The sequence below is a fragment of the Euprymna scolopes genome, chromosome 38, assembly GCF_053919585.1.
Source record: "Euprymna scolopes isolate OS-2025 chromosome 38, ASM5391958v1, whole genome shotgun sequence".
NCBI classification, from domain to species: Eukaryota; Metazoa; Mollusca; class Cephalopoda; order Sepiida; family Sepiolidae; genus Euprymna; species Euprymna scolopes.
The window spans coordinates 59566220-59590329 of NC_136519.1; the positions used below are offsets into that span (position 1 = coordinate 59566220).

The 24110-nt window shown below is 36.3% G+C and overlaps 1 protein-coding gene across 8 annotated transcripts in view; it reads left to right on the forward strand.

Moving 5' to 3' along the window:
- LOC145263165 (uncharacterized) overlaps window positions 1–24110 on the forward strand; it is a 1002407-nt gene that overhangs the window by 32374 nt on the left and 945923 nt on the right. For 3 of the 8 annotated variants that reach the window (XM_080120182.1, XM_080120183.1, XM_080120184.1), the window contains one exon: window positions 16423–16535. The exons of the other annotated variants lie outside the window; for them this stretch is intronic. The gene's annotated coding sequence lies outside the window, so the exon portion shown is untranslated. The remainder of the gene's footprint in view (window positions 1–16422; window positions 16536–24110) is intronic. 8 annotated transcript variants of the gene reach the window in all.

The following is a 24110-nucleotide window of genomic DNA, read 5'->3' on the forward strand; positions in this document are numbered from 1 at the left end:
GGTTGTTGTTTAAATTTATTCCATAAGGAGAATAGAATGTTACTCTTTATTCAATGCAATCTTATTTTTCATTTAATTTTTTTATTTAAATTTTTTACATTTTTTTATTTTCTTTCGTTCCAATCTATCTTGATTTACGATTATCTGTTAGTTTTGACGTTTAAAGAAAATTTTAATTTATCAACTTAGAATTCAATAAATGAATTCTAAGTTGGTAAATTCCTAATATGTTGTTAGGATTTAATTATTATTTAATCACCACAGTTTAAGTCTAGGTTAACCTGTTCAAACTATAAGTTTGTAATGCGCATCTCTACCGGGAGTAGATTTATTTCCAAATTTTTAATCTAAATTTGCCACAAGGCCATAATATTCTGAGGTTGCAGATGGCTCTAATTGTTTTCTTGTCAATAATATCAGTTCGGGATTTAAAGTCTTAAATACTTCTCAAATAATAAACATCTTATTAATAAGTATTTATAAATATATTATTAAGGTCCACTACGTTTTACTCCAATGAAAGTGGAGATCCAGCTTGGTTTTTGAATTTAACATTTCAAAGCAGAATTTTTATCTAATAAGCTAGGATTTCTCAAGATTTTTGGATCTAAAAACAGTATTTTTTAGTCTCCATTCTTTTACTGTTTTTCTAGTGTTGAATTTATATTACTAATCTTTTTTAAGCTGTTTTATTGATCTAAGATAAGTGTCTACTATTCTACTATCCTTATTTCTAATATTGTGTTCTTAGTTTTGAAATTACATTACTAATCTTTGTTAATCTGCTTTATTAATCTAAAATTCTTATCTAATAATCCCATGTCTTTATTTCTTATAATGTGTTTCTTGTGTTGCATTTTAGATTTCAGATTTGCTTACTAAATTTGAATCATCTATCACATTAATAAATAAAATAAAGAAATAAAGAATGCGCCTCCTTCTTGTACATGGTAGCTATATGACGTTTTTATCTGTATATGACTCATGCGATGGAGTATGACTAAGACACCATCACAGCGTTTTACTAAAATCTCAGCCGCACTGTTTCTTTTATAATCGTATCTGAGAAGATCTTACACATGGGTGATTTAAATGCAAGGCTGGGTAAAGTTTACTGTACCTTTAACTCTCTTGGCTAGTTTGGTGTGAGCAAGATCAATAATAAATGGCTGTGTTTTCTCCACTTATGCACTCAGCTTGACCTTGTACTTAAACAAAGAAGTCCATATATTTACTTGTACCTACTCTCGTTCAAAAAAGGGCCACTTGATTACATTATTTCTAAGAAGGCAGACTTGCAAGGTGTTTTTAGTGTGTGTCATGCGTGGAACTGAATGCAACACTGATCACGGTTTGGTATTCGGGAAGCCGAAAATTGTATAAGAAAGTGTAGGTCAGGTGTTCTTAAGATTCCCAGGTTCATGTGCTGTGTGATCCAAGTATATGGAAAAAACTTAGATCCGTCGTTAATTTTACTGTTTTCGGTGGATCGTGGGAGCATTCTAAAATACACTATGATATAAGTGTAGATGTTTTTGGCATTTGCAAATACAAACATTAGGATTAATTTGATGATAATGATTCTGAAATAACTAAACTCTTAAGTGCTAAAAGTGAGTTGCATCATAAAATAGGGAATCTATCCAACAGTCACAACAAACAAAGATCTTCTCTAAAACAACTCCGCCAAATCAAAAATCAGTGGTGAGTTAAACTTTTTAATCAAATTCAAATGTCTTTCGATCATAAGGACTTTAAGTGCATGTATCATTTGCTTAAAACATTTTCAGCATCTCACTTACTCGCGAAAGGTAGAACAACTCTTATAAAGCATCCCAACAAAATTCTCTCTTGTTTCAAATCTCTTTGATAACTCTTTGAATGTAGAAAAAAAAGGCATTAACAATTTTTTATTTGTAATAAAAACTTGTTAATGAATTTTATCCATTTTAATTTTTTGAGTTTATCCATTAGATGGATGAGTGCCCATCTGAGGACGAAATCAGAAATGCAATCAAGGAAGTAAATATTGGGAAGACCCCAGAGTTATATGGTATTGCTATGGAAGTCCTTACAAGTGGGTGATAATCTTGTTTATGAAATTCTTCAGCTTACTAATAATGTATCAAACGGTGTGCCCTTTCATCAGGGCTGGGTTAATGCAATTCTTATATCGTTGTACAAAGGGAAGGGGCCTAGGACGGAATGTGGAAATTATTGCGGGATAAGTTTATTAGAAACAGTAAGCAAAATATTGTCCGAAGAGAAGAACCATGGGCATGATCTTTTCTGCAGTTGCAGGAGATATGTATTGAACTTCATGTTCCGCGTTATCAGGTCTTTGTTAATCTTACCAAGGCGTTTGAACAGAAGTGCCTTATAGATAAATCTAGGAAGTTAGGATGACCACCTCAATATCTACGGTTACTCAAGCATATTCACAATAATATGAAACTTGCCTAAACTTCAATAGATGCCAATCTGAACCCATCGCAGATGACAATGGTGTATAGCAAGTTGATATACTAGCACCCACACTTTTTCTATTTTTTATTTTATTTTTTATTTATTTATTTATTTTGCAACTATGCTTTTCATTCCTTTAAAGATTGTGTTCTGGATATTTATTTGCGTTTAAGAACCATAGGTAAAATCTTTGATATTTGTCGCTTTCATGCTTCTTTAAGGGTCTTTCAGCACCTGAATCACTCTATGCAGATGTCACGGATCCTGTGGTCAATAGCGGGGAAGATTTTCAGGGTATCATGAATCGGTTTTCACATCTTTTGGGCTTACCATTAGCCTTCAAAAGACTAAGTGTCGCACAGTGTATTGTGCGGAAACGTCTGCATATGTCAACGGTAGCGGAGGCCGGCTGTATACATTGATGGGGTGACTGGTTAAGGCCGTTGACGTCACAGGTGCATCGGAGAACTCGAGACTGATATAAACAAAGCAGGTAGCTTGTCAGAAGCAGAAGGGAGAAAACAGACACGCGCCCGGGTGTTGGGATACCGCTCGATTGTGCACTGACCACCGTCGACCACTGCCCTCTCTATTCCACGACGTCGCTAAGTTTCTCCTTGCTACATGCAAACAATTTATTCTAGCAGTCGCAGCATTTTGGAAAAGAAATAAACATTTATTTTTCTACAAGTTCTTTCGCGTCTATTTTTGGCCGGATAGCGCTGGAGAACGCACCATTGGTGCCGTTTATGACTAACTATTCTAGCAAAGAATACGAGAACGTTGGCGAACGTGATCACAACTGAAGGAGGGGTCCTAATAAGAAAAAAAGGAATAAGAGTACTCAGAAGTGGACGGACAACAAAAAACAACAACAAAAAACAACAAAAGAACAGAACTGGACGAAAAAAAAGTAGAAATTTGAACACAAGCGTTCCGTGCATGGCAGAAGAAGAATACACCAATAAAGCAATAAGGTAGATGGCATTCGGTTCCCTTCGTGTTCTGCTCGAAAAAAAAGAGAAAAAAACACAGCTCAGATTTTTCGTCTTTTGTTGGCTTATATATTTTTTGTCTTTCTTTTGTGTTTCGTAACGATAACAAAAGGAATTGGATTTTGAGTTTATATTGTAACTTGTGATTTTGTTCATTTGTAGAGAAGATTAATAAAAAATGGGGTCGCAGTTGATTTCAAGCTTCGTTCAGAGACTGACCTCGGAATTAAAAAGCGCGGTCGGGTCGGTTACCAGTTCCATAAGAGGGGAGGCACTTTTTAGAATAGTGTCGTTGGAAAACAGAGGCGATGGTGGCTCTAGGAGGTGGGTGGAGGATATAGAGCGGTATTTTAGAATGACCCGGGCAGCGGACGAGGAAAAATGCTAGGTAGCTCTCTCGACCACAAGGAGCCCGGTTGGACTATTCGTTAACCGACTCATGCTGAACTATGAAAGTCTAGCATAGGCGAAGTTAAAGAGGTCCCTAGAGGACGATTACGGGATCGTCCCAAACCCTAACAGGCATATAGTTGAATTAGCAAGCCAGGAGTATGAGGAGGTTTGTTACAGGAGACGGAGGATTCCAGCTGACGCTATGGGTCCAACCAGTTCCCTAAGATATGGAGACCAACGTAACAGAGGCAACCAAGTAAAGGGTAGGGGTCCGATATATAAAACTAGGAAGAAAGGCAGGCAGATCATTAGGTGCTACTGCTGTGGCGAAGTTGGTCACATAGCAAGATTTTGCAGCAGGCGCATTGAGAGAAACGGAGGCGCTCCGTTCGTGCACCGCCCAACAAATGGAACAAGAACATACCAACGCACATAGTCGGTAATATGGGCGCATCAAATTCCGTTTTAATTAGAATAGAAAGGAAAAAATTATAGAGCCCTTGTAGATACGGAAGCAGAAGTGTTAGTGGTACACAGCAGTATTTTTAAGGAACTTGGGCAGGGACTCGAAATACGCGATAAAAGGGTTAGCCTTAGAACAGCAAATGGGTCCCTATTAATTGTAGAAGGGATCGCTCGATTAAGAGTAGGGATAGGGAGTCAGTCTAACCACCAGGAATTTTTTGTCGCAGAAAATCTGAACAGAAGCGTAATACTAGGACGCGACTGGCTTCAGAAAAATAGGGTTAGAATGTACTTCGATTTGGGAGCGATAAGAATAAGGGACGAGTATATAGCTCTGGAGGATGATTCCCATATTTCATCAATAGTTAGGTTAACACGTAAGGTTACATTAAAACTTCAGCATCTGCATACGTGCATGGATCATGCAGGTTTTAAACACGGGAAAGGTTCAGAATATGAGGTAGAACAAATAAGTTGTGGTTTTGTTAGCAACCTTAGCGTTATATCAGTAGCTAATGCGGTAGTGAAAGTGGAAAGGTCTGGTAGGTTCCCGTTATTGATAATGAACAACATGAACCAGACTGTCACCCTACAAAGAGGCTGCAAAATAGCTATGTGTAGTGCGGCTGGTAGCATTACAGAAATCACCATGCCGAAGGAAAATAGAAGCAAAGTTTCTGAAAATAATCTGAAGGGAATAAAAGTACCTGAAGAGTTTAAGTCGGAAGTCGATAGGGTGCTAAAGCGGAATACAGATTTATTCGTTACGGACGATAAAGACTTAGGCAGAACCGATACCATGGAAATATGTATTGAGACCGTTACGCAGAAGCCCATATGTAAATGTCCGTACCGAACACCGCTAAAGCAAAGGAAATCAGTATATGTGGCATTAGACGAGATGATGCGGACTGAAAGGTCGAATAGCCCGTGGAGCTTTCTGATAGTGTTAGTCGAAAAGAAAGATGGTACCAAAAGATTTTGCGTAGATTTTAGGGCTTTAAATAAAGTCACAAAGAAGTATGCCAGAGCGTTACCGGTCATCGACGATATATTAGCTTCGCTCGGATCGGCGAAATACTTCTTAAAATTGGATCTAAACTACTGGCAGGTTAAACTGAATAGGAAAAATAGAGAGAAAACTGCGCTCGCCTGCTACCGGGGTTTATTTCACTTTAACGTGATGCCGTTCGAACTTGCGAACGCCCCCGGGGTCTTCCAAGAATTGATGTCCATAGTTCTACAGGGACAGGAAGACTATGCATTACCGTATCTAGATGATATCCTAATATTCTCGGATACGTTTGAAAGCCATTTAGATCACATAGATAAGGTACTAGCCAGTTTACGTAAGCATAACCTCAGGTTAAAAGCCACAAAGTGCGAGTTTTTCAGGAAGGAAGTACAGTATCTGGGGTTAAAAGTAGGTGAACGGGGTATACAGCCAGACCTGGGCACGATGAAATCGATCAAATGAATTTCGACCCCAACCACTCTGAGACAAGTGAGGGCCTTCATTGGTATGACGTCGTGTTATCGGCGATTTATAAAGAATTTTTCCGAGATCGCCGAGCCACTGGTTCGTCAAACGAGGAAACATGCGAGGTTCCAGTGGGATGACGCGTGTCAGTCTGCCTTTGATAGTCTGAAAACAAAGCTTGCAGATATGGCTATACTGGCCTATCCCGATGCCGAGAAGAACTACGGGCTGTACACGGATGCCTCCGATTACGCGATTGGGGCATGTCTGTCGCAAATGATCTACGATCAGAAGGAGGGTAAAGAGGTTGAAAAACCAATTTACTTCTTATCCTATAAGCTTAACGACACGCAGACGAGATGGTCGACTATAGAAAAAGAGGCATACGCAATGCACTATGCTCTTAATAAACTGAATCACCATTTGCATAGTGCTGAGTTCACCATTTTTACCGATCACAAACCCCTGGAATACCTATTAAACTCTCCTATGCGAAATAGAAAAATACAAACGTGGGCTTTGAGTATGGCCGGCTATAACTGCACCATACGGTACCTGAAGGGGAAGAATAATGTGTGTGCCGATCTCTTGTCACGTGCGGTAAATTCAAGCTGCGACAACGACGATCCCCCGGTAGAAATATATAGTAGGAATTATACGATAAGTGCGATAAACTCGAATCTTTTTGAGCCAAAAGAGTTTGCGTCATATAAAAAGGCAGAAGGCTCAGCGGAATCGCACGAACGTCCTACGTTATCGGGTTTAGATGTAGTCAGGGAACAAGAAGTAGATGAGGAAATTAGAAATTTAAAGATGCGGATGAAGAACGGGAAATTATCCAAGGTGGAACAGAAAACGTTCATACTAATGTACGAGATAGTGTATTACATATCGCTACCCGACGATGAACCGTTAATAAGACAGTGCTACTTCAGTACCATGACGATAATGGTCACATGGGCGTGGAGAAGACGTCCCACACCATTAAAAGCAAATATTTCTGGCCGTGTTTATTTAAAGAAGTGAATGAACACGTGGGTAAATGTACTCCCTGCCAAACCAGGAATTTAAAGAAGCAACAGCCTCAAATGCAGGAGTGCGATCTGCCTCCTTTTCCTTTCGCGAAATTAACGTTAGTTATTTCCGGGCCCTACCCAAAGACACTTTCGGGTAATGATACATAGTTACGTTTATTGACATGTATAGTGGTTGGCCGGAGGCTTTTGCGGTCCCGAATAAGAAGGCGGAGACCGTGGTGCACCTGTTGTTGGATGAGATTTTCCCTAGATTTGGGGCACCACTCCAGCTGTTAACAGACAATGACCCTGAGAACATTAACAAAGTGATGCAAAAGGCATTAGAGGACCTCAACATTTATCATGTGACCACATTTGCTACCACCCCCAAAGTAACGGCAAAATTGAGAGGCTGCATAGGACGATGCATGACATTTTATCAAAGAAAATCGGGGACGAGGAACAGTCGTGGGATGCGTACATAAACCAAATGTTAGCGGCTATTAGGTTCCACGTGAGCGAGACTACGAAATTCTCGCCATTCTATTTACTCTACAACAGGGATGTAATTCTGCCCCTAGACAATATATTAATGCGTTGTAGAAAATACTATGGTGATGAACAACATGAGATCGCGCTACAAGAGATGCATCGGTCCTTTACTTTGGTTAAGGATGACGTTAGGAAAGCTAGGAGAAAGATGATAGAAATCTCTGATAAAAAGACGAAATCTGTGGATTGTAAAGTCGGGATTTAGTTTATTATAGGAATCACCGGAGACGGAGTAATCTAGATACACTTTGGAAACCCTATTATGTAGTGATAGAAAAAACGGGCCCCTTCTCATAAAATTAAGAACCAGTTGGCGGCCTCCATGACGAAGGCACACGCAGAGCATCTCCGTGAAGCGTCAATTGAGGGATGGGAAATTCCCAAAGCGGAGAAACAGTTGAGAAGAATGGCATTGGCGGCTCCAAGAGATTCCATGATTCAGATAACGAGTCAGCCACAGAAGAAGCTACTATGCCAAGATAGAGGGGTCGACCTCGACGGGAGAGGCCGGTTGAGAAGTCGAGTGTACCATTGATGGAGGATAGAGTCATGACGTGTACCATGACGTCAAAAATGGCAAAAAGCTTAGACGCAAGCTATCCTCTATTTGCATCTCTTGTGGAGGTCGAGGAAAGAAACAATATTTTCTCGGAAAAGTTTAGAGTAGGATCAGAATTTGGAAGTAGTGTAGAGGAACCAGCGAGAAAGAATTGGGTTAAATCAATATTCTATTTGTAGGCAGGTTATAAGATATTCCTCTTGGGGTTCGTTCCATGGGTGTCACTTGGAAAGATGACTGCGGCTATTGTTTCGACAGAGTATGCGAGACGTTAAGATCGAGTTACATACGATGAAAAACAATTTTTTTTAATTAATTAAAATATAAATGTAAGGATATGCATATTTTTTTCCTTTTTTATCATTGTTAGTTCGAACAGAGTACGCACGGGGTTATCAAGTGTCACCAACCGATGTTTTTTTTTTTTTCTAATTACGACGCAATTACCGTCGAATGGTCTTCACCATGCATCGGGTGTTTTCGGTTTATGACACTATAATAATAACGGACAGAAAAAAAAACAAAGAAAAAATTAGAAGGATCTGATGCTAAAACGGTAACAAGCAAAACTGCATATTTGACTGTTTTGTACGCGGCTGCGGGGTGCAGAATAAAAAAAAAAACTGGGTGAAAAAAGAAAGAGAGGAATCATTTTTTTTTCCTTCTCTTACGTGATTTCGTTTTGGTCTCAGATTGCAAAACTCTGGTAATATTGGGGAAGTACCCACACGCAATTGTATCTGGGGTTTCTCCGGATACGTGGCTGGCTTGGATTGGTTCAGCAGATCGCCAGACCCCAACCCGTGACCTTACTATAAAAAGCCAATAACCGCTCGAGTCAAACAGATTTGCGCCAAAATCTCAGAAGAAACAGCTCCTAACGCCTGATGACCCCCCTATCCGCCATCCTGATCAGCATCCAGTGGCGAAGAAGAGAGATTTGTGAAACTTGAAAGGTTTTAGTAACTGAACGTTGTACATATGTAAAAAGATCTGTAACTTTTGTGAAATTAACTATTAATAGATAGAACCCCTGATTTTGTCTGTCTTTCTTTTCGGCGCATGCAAAGCTTGTTTTTGCTTTTCCGCAGAATTCTACACAGACGCATTGAGAATTTAATGCGGAGGTCTGCCGATAGAGTTGACATCACGAGACACAGTTTTCAGTTGCTTGATCTGAGCATGGGAGGTCCGACCACAAAAGAAATAAAGACAGTTATTTTTCTACAAGTTGTTTCGAGTCTGTTTTTGGCCGGAGAGCATTGGGGAACGCATCATAAGGCCATGTTCACACCTCCACATGGTAGCTTGTATGTTGAACCGAATATTTTTGTCAACAACCGGATGCTTGTTGTGATAATTGTGATATAAAAATCGGAACTTCTGCAATACTGCGAGGTAACCACGTTTTTGGTTTTCAGTTTGGAGAACATTATTATAAGGGCACATGGAAAATCTACAACAGTGTAGTAAATAATGGGCACTCAACAATTCCCACACTAACCAACAATCACGAGGTTGTTTGCTCAGCAACCGAAAAGGCTAACATGCTTGCCAGTCGGTTTGCCTTAAACTCCACACTGGACCCTTCCAACCACCCCCTACCTGAATTTCCTATGTGGACGGTAGATGATCTGAAAATCACCCCTGCTTAGGTGCATGCTATCATAAAAAACCTTGATGTTTCAAAGACATGTGGACCCAATCTCATCCCAGCTGTGCTATTAAAAAAGTGCTCAGCTGAAGTAGCTCCAGTTCTCTCCAAACTCTACAACAAATGCCTTAATGAATCTTGCTTTCTGGGTTGTTGGAAAACTGCTTCTGTGGAACCAGTATTCAAGAATTCTGGCGAAAGAACTGACCCATTAAAGTATCGCCCCATTAGCCTCCTCCCACTTTTTGCCAAAATATTTGAGACCTTAATTAACAATGCTCAAGCCTATCACCTTACAGATGCTAAACTCTGACTGACCAACAATATGGATTTAGACAAGCCCGTTCCACAGCAGACATCCTAACTGTAATCTCTGAACGTATATACCATTCACTGGACAAAGCGGGGGAGGGCAGAACGGTAGATCTTGATATATCTAAGGCTTTTGACAGGAAAATCAGATCATACGCTATCACTGGTAGAATACTTAACATAATTAAATCCTTCCTAGATAAGAGAAAAATCGAGGTTGTCCTCGACAGTCGTACATCTAAACAATATGATATAAATGCGAGAGTGCCCCAGGGATCTATCCTTTGACCTCTACTGTTCCTGATATTCATAAATTACCTCCCTGACAAAATTTCCTCTTTGCAGCTAATTCTACCCTATACGATCAGAGTTGCACCCCTCCCCCGTATTTTCTCCTGTGTCTGAAAACACACTATGCGACATACAAAACACACTATGCGACATACAAATGCGTGATGTCGTCAAGCTAATCAATAATCTCGATTTTAGTAAAGCAACTAACCCTGACGGCATTCCTATTATTGTGCTCACAAACCTCAACCAGATCTAGCTCCTATACTTACAGAGCTGATTAAGCGTGATCTTAAGGCTTCCCAACGTCCCGGAAAACCTCATCAATATGTTCGGTATTTAAAAATTCAGATGATGGATTATCTCTCTCTCAGTGTAGACCAATCATCCTGTGCGCCATGAGTAAGTTGCTGGAATCTGTGGTAAATAAAGAAGTAGTCAACCATCTCAGCAGAAATAAATTTCTTAGTAACATACAATATGGTTTCCGTGCTGCTAGATCTACAGCAGATGTGCTAACAGTTATATCTCATAGGATTAGGGAATCTCTCAACGGAGGCTTCCTCTCTAGAGCAATTCCCCTTGACATATAAAAGGCCTTTGATAGGGTATAGTATAAATGTCTACTCCATAAGATCTCCAGCTACGGTATAGCTGGAAATGTCTTTTCTCTGATAGGTTCATAACAGTAGTGGTTGACGAGCAGAAATTGAAAGCTTACAGTGTTAATGCTGTAGTCCCTCAGGGGTCTATCATGGCCCCAATTCTCTTCCTGATCTACATCAATGACGTCCCAAATCACATCCTAAGATTATTCGTAGACATTAATTCTGATGACATCTATGGCATTATTTCAAAGGTTGTAAACGACCAAGTTCTCTCTGATTCTCTCTCATCTGATCTTGATCACGTGATGCAATTGGGGAAAAAGGGGGCTGGTTCATTCTAATGAATCTAAAATCAAGCGTCTATCTTTCCATCATTAACGCTCTAATCCCCATCTGGCATCAATTGAAATGAATGGCTCTCGTCTTGGGGTGGCTTCATATTTTGACAAGCTTCTAGGTCTGACCTTTAATCCTGATCTGGAATGAAACATGTACACCAAATCCATTGGCAAATGGTGGAATAGTTCTACCGCTGCAATTCTCTTACTGTATAAGAGCCAAATACGTCCATGGACGGAGTACAATTGCCACATTTGGGCAGGTGTTGCTAAAGAAGTTTATCCTGCTATTACTGAGTTCAACATAGACTTTCTAGGAACGTCGGAGGTGATCTTTTTTTCTTCTCCGCAACCTCTTCCCACAGAATGGGCGTTGCGAGCCTGTCTCAGCTTTATCTTTATTTTCATAACTGGTGCTCATCTGAGCTCTAATCTATGGTTTTCCCTAGCCTGACTTCCAGGAAACCACTTGTCTAACTGAAAACACTATCAATAATTCCCTTCACTCTTTATTTGTGACCTAAGCGTAGATTCCATCAACAAAACTTTATGTGTAAGAACTGCACGCCTGTGGAACTCTGTTCCGTTTGCCTGCTTTCCAACTGACTACAATATGGTCATCTTCAAGTCCAACGTGATAAAGTTCTTGATGAGTTACCACCTTAAGTAATCTAATTTACTAAATTTCCACTACTAACGATTACTACATCTTCCCATTGACAACTGTACATTGATAAACACTTATCCTTGAGTGGCCTCCGAGCCTTGATAAGTAGTGACTACTTTGTAAATAAAAGATTATATTTTGTAATTTTTAAAGATATAAAAGACAATATATTTCGTCATTCACTTCATGTTCCATAACTTTTTATCGATGAAAATGTTTATATTTCTTATAAATTGATTAAAAAGTCCCGATAAGAAATTTGCTGTTTATTAATAATTTCTAAATAAATAAATTTTGCCTTTCATTTAATAAATTTGAAATATTTTAGGCGTCAGTATTGAGCTACATTCTATACTTTTAAGGATTTTTACTATTTAACGAAATAGACTTGAAAATACATTTAGTACAACATATTTCACCTTTGATTCATTAATGTGCCTAAAGGAATACATATATATATATGTATTCCTTTAGGCACATTAATGAATTTAAAACGCATTCTATTTTGAGGAGGGTGGCATAAATGAGATAAATAATAATAAACATATGATACGAAAATATAGTTTGCTAATGACACTCAGATTGACGAAATCCGCTTGTAGCATTTCATTAGAACAACATTTTAATTAGATTTACTACATTAAACTGTATTACATATATAACCAACTTAAAGAAATAAATACATTTCCATTTGTTGTTGTTACATTGTTTATTTGAACAGTGAAGTAGAGCAATGTAGAACGTTGTGTTATTAATGTCCTAGGCGGCTGATACTTTTATTTAGGTTATTAGTATCCATTTCAATCGTATTCCTAGCCGGAATAAGTAGTTTTTAAAAAGGTCGAAATATACTTTTTCTTGCGAATAACATTGTGTAAGGATACAAATAATTAGAATCAAATATTCATTTGGCAGACTCAAATTTATCGATGGCAAATCTCGTGAAATAGACCGGCCAATCTTTATCATATATTAATTTGCTTTTAACATCAATGTCCTAAAACATGTACTTCCTTAATTAGACAAATTACTCTCCCCTCTCTCTTTTTCTACTCTTTTCTTCCCCCCCCCTCCCCCTCTCTCTCTCTCTTTCTCTCGCTGAGTGTACTAATAACAAAAGGAAAAGATGAAGAAAAACTCATTTTCTGTCTCTCTCTCTCTCTCTCTCTCTCTCTCTCTCTCTCTCTCTCTCTCTCTCTCTCTCTCTCTGTCTCTCTGTTTCTGTATCTGGAAGGAAAAGATGGAGGGAGCAAAAAACAAGAAAAATCAAAGTTGACTAATAAATCCAAGATGAGTCAGCGCGGAAGAATAACTTCAAATGTAAATGTTCTTTTGTCACAATTTATTGCAATATTCTAAATCATGGCGTCTTTTTCTCTCGCAAACAACATTTTTACCCCCAACGCACCTACGCACTGAGAACATTCGCTTAACCTCACCTTATTTCCTCTTCCTCCCCACTTCTATTTCCCACTCCTCCTCTCTAAATACTCACATTACTTCCAGTCGTTTTCGTTTTTCGATGTAACACATTTTACTTGCGTTTCAATATTCTTCAGAATTAATCGAGAATATTAAAAATCCTTATTTTTGTGTTCACAAAGACGTCATGAATGACGTAATTTCATATAGATCAGCTATGACGGTATATATGACATCAGAAGCTGACGGCGTACGTGATGTCATATATATATGACGTCACTGAAATGACGTCATCTAATTCCCGGGCAACACTAGGCAGCTTTCTAGTGTATATATATATATATATATATATATATATATATATATATATATATATATATAAGTAGATTGTAGTTTGCTTGAAGCATTGTTGAAGAAAATTATAAGGTAAAATTAAAAGCCAAGAACAATGCGAGATTTTTTTTTATATAGAGTAAAATTAAATGAAAACAAAAGAAATAAATTTCTTTTTTTGTTGTTTGTTTTTTCTTTTTCACACAAATTTTAACTCTAAACAACAGTCATTTTTTTTTTCCTTTTTCTGTTGTATTCAATCCGCGAAATATAGAACAAAAAATGACGTTAGGAGAACGTTAAAATAAATCAGTTGGTGTTTGAAATACTTGTTGCGTCATTTTTTGTTCTATATTTCGCGGTATCACGTGGCAAACTCTGCGGCTGCTTTCCCAATTTTGAACACTCTTCCGCTGTCTTCTCTTGAAAAAGGACTAATAGGTCTGAAATATATTGAGATTTATAACACCATTGAATACAACAGAAAAAGGGGGGAAAAATGACTGTTGTTTAGAGTTAAAATTTGTGTGAAAAAGAAAAAACAAACAACAACAAAAAAAGAAATTTATTTCTTTTGTTTTCATTTAATTTTACTCTATATAAAAAAAATCTCGCATTGTTCTTGGCTTTTAATTTTACCTTATAATATATATATATATATATATATATATATATATATATATATATATATATACTAGAAAGCTCTCCCCTCTGATCTTGAGCACGTGGTACAATGGGGAAAGGAGTGGTTGGTTACTTTTAATGCATCTAAGACCAGTCATCATCATCATCAACGTTCTGATCCTCATCTGGCATCAATTGAAATGAATGCCTTTCGTCTTGAGGAGGCCTCAAGTTTTTTACCTTTACTCCTGATCTTAAATGGAACACGTACATCAAATCTGTTGCCGCTGGAAAAATGGTGGGATCCTTCTATCGATCCAGTAGATATCTCACTGCTGATGCAATTCTCTATCTATATAAGAGCCAGGTACATCCAAGGATGGAGTACTGTTGCCATATCTGGGCAGGAGCTGCTAGAAAGGAATTGTCCTGCCTTGATAGAGTTCAAAATAGACCGCAGCCTCGTAGGAGATGTCCTTTTCTCTTCCCTGCAACCTCTATCTCACAGAAGAGATGTTGCGAGTTTGCCTCTGCTGTATCGTTATTTTCATGGAAAGTGTTCGACTGAGCTTCAATCTATGGCCCCTCTCGCCAAACTTTCACAAGAAACACTCGTCTAACTGAAAACACTATCAATAATTCCCCCTACTCTTTATCTGTGCCTAAACCTAAACGTAGATTCCATAAGCAAAGCTTCTTTCTTAGAACTGCACGCCTGTGGAATTGTCTTCCGTTTTCCTGCTTTCCAGCTGACTACAATATGGTTGTCTTCAAGTCTAACGTAAACAAGTTCTTGATGAGCCGTTCCACTTGTTAACAAATTTATCGAATTTCCATTACTAACGATTGCTATATTGTCCAATTTCTACTGTACACTCTTTAATCCTTATCATCGAGTGGCCTCTTGGCCTTGATAAGTGGTGATGCCTATGTAATATATATATATGATGAGAATAACGGAAATAGTATTCCGAAGAAATAGAGAGATAAAAAAGAAACAAACCAAGTTCATCCACGTTTCGTCTTTATTTCGAAATGTTGATGGACAAAGAACTTCGTTTGTTCCTCTCTCTCTCTCTCTCTCTCTCTCTCTCTCTCTCTCTCTCTCTCTCTCTCTCTAAATACACACACATATATATACACTAGCAAAAGTACCCGTCGTTTACTGGGTTCAAAAACAGCCTACAGAAAATAGACTCTGATTTATGAAAGTATGATAGGTTATGAAAAGGTAGGGTTGTAAAGAGATAGCTTCGAATTTGGGGGGTATCAAAACCAAAGCAAAATATGATGAAAGTAAAAATAAAATAGATAAACCACATAATTTATTATACCATACCTGTTCACACTGAAACACTTATCACAATATTCTGTGGATCTATATTAAAAAATCTTGTTAAACTTTGTGACATATTTCCATTCTATGGAGGTCAGGTGCGAACGAACACCCCATAATTTTATTATACCATATTTCTTCAAACTGAAATAATTATCAAAGTATACTTACACAGATAGATATGAAAAGTCTTTATTAAAGTTTGTGCCTATTTCTATTCCATGGAGACCAGGCGCGAACGCAGACCCACAATTTTATTATACCATCCCTATTTAAGTTAAAACATAGTTATCAAAGTATTCTTATGTACATCTATATCAAAAACACTTGTAAACGTTTTTTTTCCATTTTTAAAATTTTATTTCCATACTTTGTGGACCAGGCGCGACCGCAGACCCCACAATTTTAATGAACCACCGTTCTGCCAGATCAAAAATACCCATTCCTGTGTCTCGATACATCTTCTATCATTATATGTAATCAGTTTTTTAAAATAGTCAACCATATAGGAGCCTATTCGTGACCACACACACACACACACACACACACACACACACACATTCAGCTTTATATTATATATATATATATATATATATATACACATATATATATATATCATAAATTAGTAATTTATATCATAAATTAGTAATTTAAATTCTCTGACGTGAAATGGTTAACTTTAAAATCCAGAATTTTTATTAAATATAAAGACGAAGAATACAATTCAAAAAGTATATCTCCTTAACCTATAGGTTTTCGATGTCTACCCATCTCCTCAGAGGAGAAAATATTAGCAAATTATAATGGTTTATACCTAATTTGCTAAAAACAATAAACATAGAAAATCAAAATTAAAAGTTTTTTAAAGTTTTTAAAACATAGAGTAAGGGAAATCATATATTTGTTCACAGTGAAAAGAATATTGAATTCCGTATCCAAATCGTATAGTAAAATCCGAAGTGAGTCTTTGGTAGCAGTGCGGTAAAGGAGTCCAATCCGGATTTTGAATCTTCAACGACACAAGGTAAGAATCCGAAGTTTGCATAATTTCTTGGTTTCTTCTTTGTTTACATGATGAGTCCGTTAAGTATATTATTATATAAATCCGGTGGAGCTGTTTTATAATGAACGTATAATTTTATATATTTATTTAATATTTTATTCAAATCATAATATATGAGTTTCAAAGTCGATTCCAAAATTCAAATTGTGAATAAAAAACAGTTTCTGACACAGACGAAACAAAATGAAAAATTAAATGGATGAAATAAATAAAAAGAAATTGTTTTACATTATGCTTATAAATTAGGTGAAATCTTATTCTAATATTATATATCTTGAGGACAACCGTCAAAACATCAGTAACTAAAATAAAAGTAATATACCATATAATTATAGCAGATATGTGTGTAGGTTCAATAAGTTTATTTTCATAAACGCTTTTTGTGATGATTAACAAAGTCAATAAAAGGCATATCCTTTCCTAAAGTTTTCAACGTGATAATACATAATTAAATAATAAATAAATAAATAAATAGTAATAGAAAGGGAAAGAAAGAAAGATGAAAAAATAGGAAAACATTAAGTAATTTTTTCCTGTCATAACTTTTAAATAAAACAGAATTTCATTTAAAATCATACATTTAGTTATGAATTACTTCGTTTACACACACAACATATATATATATATATATATATATATATATATATATATATATATATATATATATATGTATATATATATGTATATATATATGTATATATATATATATATATATATTCAGAATGTGTGAGAGAATATATAATTAATTCCACTCCCAATCATCAACATTGCAGCCAACAAACCGGAAGTCCAAGACTCGAGTTTCGCCCTCATCTGGGCTCATCAGTTAGACACATCCGACGTCAGGATTCGAAACCCGAGCCTATTGCATTCGAGGCAAGCACTCTACCAACTGAGCAAACGCACCGCACACAAGAAAGTCTTATTAACTATCATAGATCAAACACACCGCAAGGAAATCCGACAGTGGAATGCACCTACCTTCGTTTCGAATCCTGAGTTACGATGTGTCTAACCGATGAGCCCAAATGAGGGCGAAACTCGTGTCTTGGACTTCCGGTTTGTTGGCTTCCGTGGCACTTGCTGGTTGCAATGTTGTCTGGCAGTGTAAATAATTATCAGAGAGGCGGTAGCACTCTCTATATAGGGATGGCCCGTACACGCCTATATACGCCTACAAAACAAAACTATCCAAATCTCAACTAAAATCAACTTATAAGTTTCAAAAAGCACATATTCTTACAGAGAAGTGTCTTACGAATCCAGCGAGTGTCAGAATGTCGGTTAAAATGTCAAAAGAGAGCAAAAAAAGGGTACAAAAATGGCCAATTGTTCTTCTTTCTTCTTTTTTCTTCTTTCTTCTTTCTTTTGAGACGATGTATCTCGGTGTACGAACGGTCTCTGACAACAGTTCAAGCATCAATCGACTGCTCTTTACACGGAGAAGTGCAGTGACCCATCGCTTTTTAGCTAACTCCATAATTAAATAAGATTACGTGTAATAACAAGTTTTAAACACTATATACCCCATGTAGACAGACCACTTCGAACACGGAACTTCTCTCAAAAGGGACAGCTCCAAATAATACACCGGATGCTCACAGACGTTCCAGTTTACCAGTGGCCTATATTTCTTGGACGCTGAATATTTGAGGTGAACGTTAAGGTTTTTCTTTAAACAGTAACCCACCAGCGTTAATGAAACCACGAAATCTTTATCTCAGTTGATCAAAATTGTTATAAGAGTAACCTATCAGCAAGTACGACGTCAAAAAACAATGTTATAAAAACAAATAATTCTTCAGATTTTGGACTGTAAAATATGTACAAAATGTCAATGCTGTGACCAGGATTCGAACCTAAGTTAGCATGGCCACAACGTGGGGTCCTAACCTCTAGACGATCACGGCTAACACTGACGTCTGTCGCTCTTGGCAGAAAGACACATGACTACTGTCAAACTATTGAAAAATAAGGAGGAAACTTGAAATTCTCACGCATGCGCAAAAATACACTATAGCAACCATTGTTAAATGCAGCTGAATCTCTTCGCTCGCTAAGAAAAGTAGATCAGACCAGTTCTTCTAAGAACTCACCAAACGCCAAAGAAACTGCAAGAAAGTCAAGAAAAATTTAATAGTGAAGGTATGAACATTTTAGAACTTTATAATACTCTAACTGTTTTATCAGAGAGGCGGTAGCACTCTCTATGTAATATAGAACCGACGGAGGACCAAGAGGTAACTCCTAAGGCCCAAAACCCAAAGACCTAAAACCCAGCAGGAAGCGACCTGCTACTAATGGAGGCGGCAATGAGCCGCCTCCTAAAAAAGACAATACTATCATGAATGTAAGTTTAAAAATAAGACTGTAAGTAAAAATACTAATTAACAAGAATAAAAAAGCATTGGAAATGCAAAAGGATATAGGGATGGAATGCCAAAAAGTATACAAACAAGATAGCTATGAATGGCTAGGCACATGGAAATAGAATTGCATCCAAAGTATAGCCCTATAGCTTTTCTCCAATCTTCATTCCGTGCCATCATTACGGTTGTAAAAAGCTATAGGGCTATACTTTGGATGCAATTCTATTTCCATGTGCCTAGCCATTCATAGCTATCTTGTTTGTATACTTTTTGGCATACCATCCCTATATCCTTTTGCATTTCCAATGCTTTTTTATTCTTGTATATATATATATCTTGAGGACAACCGTCAAAACATCATTCATATATATATATATATATATATATATATATATATATATATATATATATATATATATATTATATATATATATATCATAAGATGGCGTAATAAAGTAAAAAAGATAATTGCAACTTCTCTCGCAATTTTCAGATTTTGTAATCATGTCCATACGCTTTTATTTTTTTAATCTTGATATGTACTTTTTTCTGCTGATCAGTTAAAGGTGAAATAAATTAAATAATTGACATAATAATTACATAAATGATTTTGAGCTACGACACAGGTGCTGTCAAGAATTGTGCATTATTTAAAAGAAAAAAACTGTAAGACGGCTAGCATCTTGAAATTGGAATATACACTTTTTTCATGAATTTTATATATATATATATATATATATATATATATATATATATACGCATTTTGTTAGCGATACTCTTTGAACGAATTCAATTATTTATTATATATACTAGCATGGGTGCCCCGCGTTGCCCAGGTGTATGTTGAGCAAAAAAAAAAAATAAATAAATAAAAGGTCAATTTTTTTAACTTTGACCCCTATTATGACCCCTTAACATTTATTGTTTTGGGCACAAATCAAGTTATTAAGTTAGATCCATGTCCAAGGAACCTATATTTAAAATTTCAAGTGCGTAGAACCAAAATTGTCGGAGGTGTTTGGTACAGTTCTTAAATGTCAAATCGTTGAACTTTAACCCCTTAACAGCCAAGTTTCTGGCCGAAAACGGATCATATAGATTTTCCCAAATCTCAGTACCCTGTATATCAAATTTTGAGTCTGTAGACTACAAATTGAGTTATTGCGTAGGGAAATATACACACACAGACACGTTCACTTTTATAGATACACTAGTATAAGTGCCCGGCGTTGCCCGGGTATTTGGAGGTGTATGTTGAGCAAAAAAAAAGGTCAATTTTTTTAACTTTGACCCCTATTATGACCCCTTAAAATTTATGGTTTTGAGCTCAAATTGAGTTATTAAGTTAGATCCATGTCCAAGGAACCTATATCTAAAATATTAAGTGTTTAAACCCAAAATTGTCGGAGGACTTTGGTAGAGTTCTCAAAGGTCAAATCGTTAAACTTTGACTCCTTACTCGCCAAATTTCTGACCGAAAACCGATTACATAGATTTTCCCAAATCTTAGTAACCTGTATATCAAATTTCGAGTCTGTAGACTACAAATTGACAGAGTTATTGCGTAGGGAAATGTAGACACACAGACAGATACACAGATAGATACACAGACACATTGACTTTTATAGATAGATAGATAGATAGATAGATAGACTAGCATTTCAGACCGGCGTTACCCGGGTATTTGGATGTGTCTGTTGAGCACCAAAAAACAAAGTTTTAGTAGGAAGGCAGGCTCGAACCCGTACCGCGAAGGAGGAAAAGAATGGGGAAAAAACCTGACGTCTATGCTGTTACGACCACCGCCAAACTGGAAGTGACACTTTTTTAAATTAAGGCTAGACAATCTAAAGGAGAGGATAACTTTTAAAAATATCGGCGAAAAAAGCGACCTCCCTTTCGAAAAGTGCCAAGTTGAAGGTGAAGATATTAATGTTTTTAGCCAATCTTTCGATATTTGTCGTATGAAAGGTCGACCTTTAAAACAATACTAATCTTGGTAAAATCCGTCGCCTCTGTCGAAAGTTTTAGGCAGGCATACATACATGCATGCATACATTTATATATTGGTAACTAAAAATTTTCGATCCAACTGATGAAAAAGCTTGCCCTATCGCTAAATACCCTTTATGACAAATTTCAAATGTTTAGACCAGAAATTGTCTGAGTTATTTGGTAGAGACCGCAGAGGTCAACTTTTTTTAAACTTTGACCCCTATTATGATCCTTAACATCTATTGCTTTGGGCTAAAATCAAGTTATTAGGTTAGATCCATATCCAAGGAACCTATATCTAAAATTTCAAGTGTTTAAACCCAAAATTGTCGGAGGAGTTTGGTAGAGTTCTCAAAGGTCAGACCATTGCACTTTGACTCCTTAACAGCCAAATTTCTGGCCAAAAACCAATCACATAGATTCTCCCAAATCTCAGTACCCTGTATATCAAATTTCGAGTCTGTAGACTAAAAATTGACAGAGTTATATCGTAGAGAAATGTGCACACGCAGACAGACACACAGATACACAGACACGTTCGCTTTTATAGATATATAGACTAGCATGGGTGCCCGGGGTTGCCCGGATGTTTGGAGGTGTATATATATATATATATATATATATATATATATATATATATATGACATGCAAGTGCATGTAAAGTGTATCATTACATTTGTATATATATATATATATATATATATATATACAAATGTAATGATACACTTGACATGCACTCACTTGCATGTCATATATATATATATACATGTTCACACCAACGACAAAGACATTATCGTATGTTTTCAACGCAATCAGATTACACACTTAACATTTTACTCCATTTGTTGACCAAAAGAGCGGCTTCATTTCCATTCATTTTCCTGGCGACGCCTAAAAGAATTGTTATTAGAATTGTCCAAAATTATTACCAGCGTGAAAATAATCTTATGCAGATGGCATTATTAAAAATGTCATAATCATCGATCCTGCACACTACATAAAAATCTGAACAAATTAAAAAAAAAATTAATTAATAATATGCTCACACAAAAGTGACAAAACCCTGAACTAATGAATTGCTCAGATAAAAAGAAAAAGATAAGAACTAATGACTTACCCAAACAAAAGTCACACAACTTTGAACTAATGATTTGCCCACACAAAAGTTACAAAACCAAAGAACGAATGCTATGTAAATACAAAATCGACAAAACCCTATACTAATGATATGCCAACACAAAATTGACGAAAATCTGAACTAATAACTATCCCACACAAAAGTGAAAAAACACTGAACTAATGATTTTCCCACACAAATGTGATAAACCCTGAACAAATAACTTGCCCAAACAAAAGTGATAAAAACATGAATTAATGCCTTGTCCACACAAAAGTGACAAAACTTTGAACTACAACTCACTTGCCCACACACAATTTACAAAACTCTGAACTAATAAAATGTCGACACAAAATTGACAAAACCTGCCCCACCCCCCCAAAAAAATATGGAAAAATCCTAAACTTGTCCGCACAAATGTGACGAAACGCTGGAGTAATGACATGTCACCACAAAAGTCACAAAACCCTAAATTAACGACTTTGAACTAATCACTTTCCCACACAAAACTTACAAAACTTTAAACTAATGACTTTCCCACACAAAACCTACACAACATTGAACTAATGACTTGCCCACACAAAACTTACAAACTTTGAACTAATGACCTTCCTACACAAAACTTACAAAACTTTGAACTAATGACCTTCCTACACAAAACCTACAAAACATTGAACTAATGACTTTCCCACACAAAACCTACAAAACATTGAACTAATGACTTTCCCACACAAAACCTACAAAACATTGAACTAATGACTTTCCCACACAAAACCTACAAAACATTGAACTAATGACTTTCCCACACAAAACCTACAAAACATTGAACTAATGACTTTCCCACACAAAACCTACAAAACATTGAACTAATGACTTTCCTACACAAAACTTACAAAACATTTAACTAATGACTTTCCCACACAAAACTTACAAAACTTTGAACTAATGACTTTCCCACACAAAACTTACAAAACTTTGAACTAATGACCTTCCTACACCAAACTTATAAAACTTTTAACTAATGATTTTTCCACACAAAACTTATAAAACTTTGAACTAGACTTGCCACACGAAACTTACAAAACTTTGAACTAATGACTTGCCCACACAAAACTTACAAAACTTTGAACTAATGACTTGCCCACACAAAACTTACAAAACTTTGAACTAATGACTTGCCCACACAAAACTTACAAAACATTGAACTAATGTCTTGCTCACACAAAACTTACAAACTTTTAACTAATGAACTTCCTACACAAAACTTATAAAACTTTGAACTAATGACTTTCCTACACAAAAGTTACAAACTTTGAAATAATGACTTGCCCACAGAAAACTTACCAAACTTTGAACTAATGAACTTCCTACACAAAATTTCAAAACTTTGAACTAATGACTTGACCGCACAAAAGTGACAAATTTTGAACTAATGACTTGCCCACACAAAACATAAAAAACTTTGGACTAATGATTTGCCCATTCAAAACTTACAAAATTTTAACTAATAACTTTCCCACACAAAACTGTGAACTAATGACTTTCCCACACAAAAGTTACAAACTTTGAAATAATGACCTGCCCACAAAAAAGTTACAAACTTTGAAATAATGACCTGCCCACACAAAAGTTACAAACTTTGAACTAATGACTTAGTCATTAGTTCAAATTTTGTAAGTTTATAAATATTAAAATTTTTAGAATTGTTAATATAATATTTCAATCAAATTTGTATAAATTCCACTTTTGTTTTTGTGTTTTACAAGTACTTTCGATTTCATTAGCAATACTGAAAGGTAGTTGCATTTGATGAGCCATTTTAATAATGTAAATTTATGTGTGTATGTGAAAATAAAACAAAATATTTTAACTTGTCAGTAAGTATCAATAGTGTTTTAATAAGAAAAAATTACCTCAACACACGTCTATTAATATAAAAATAAAGCCTTCTCATTTAATATAATACTAGCAAGCCCTGTTTCCGGGCGTTGTCCGGATGGAATATAAAAGAATGATGTAATTGTTAGCTACAAATGAAATATAGTTTAGCGTAAG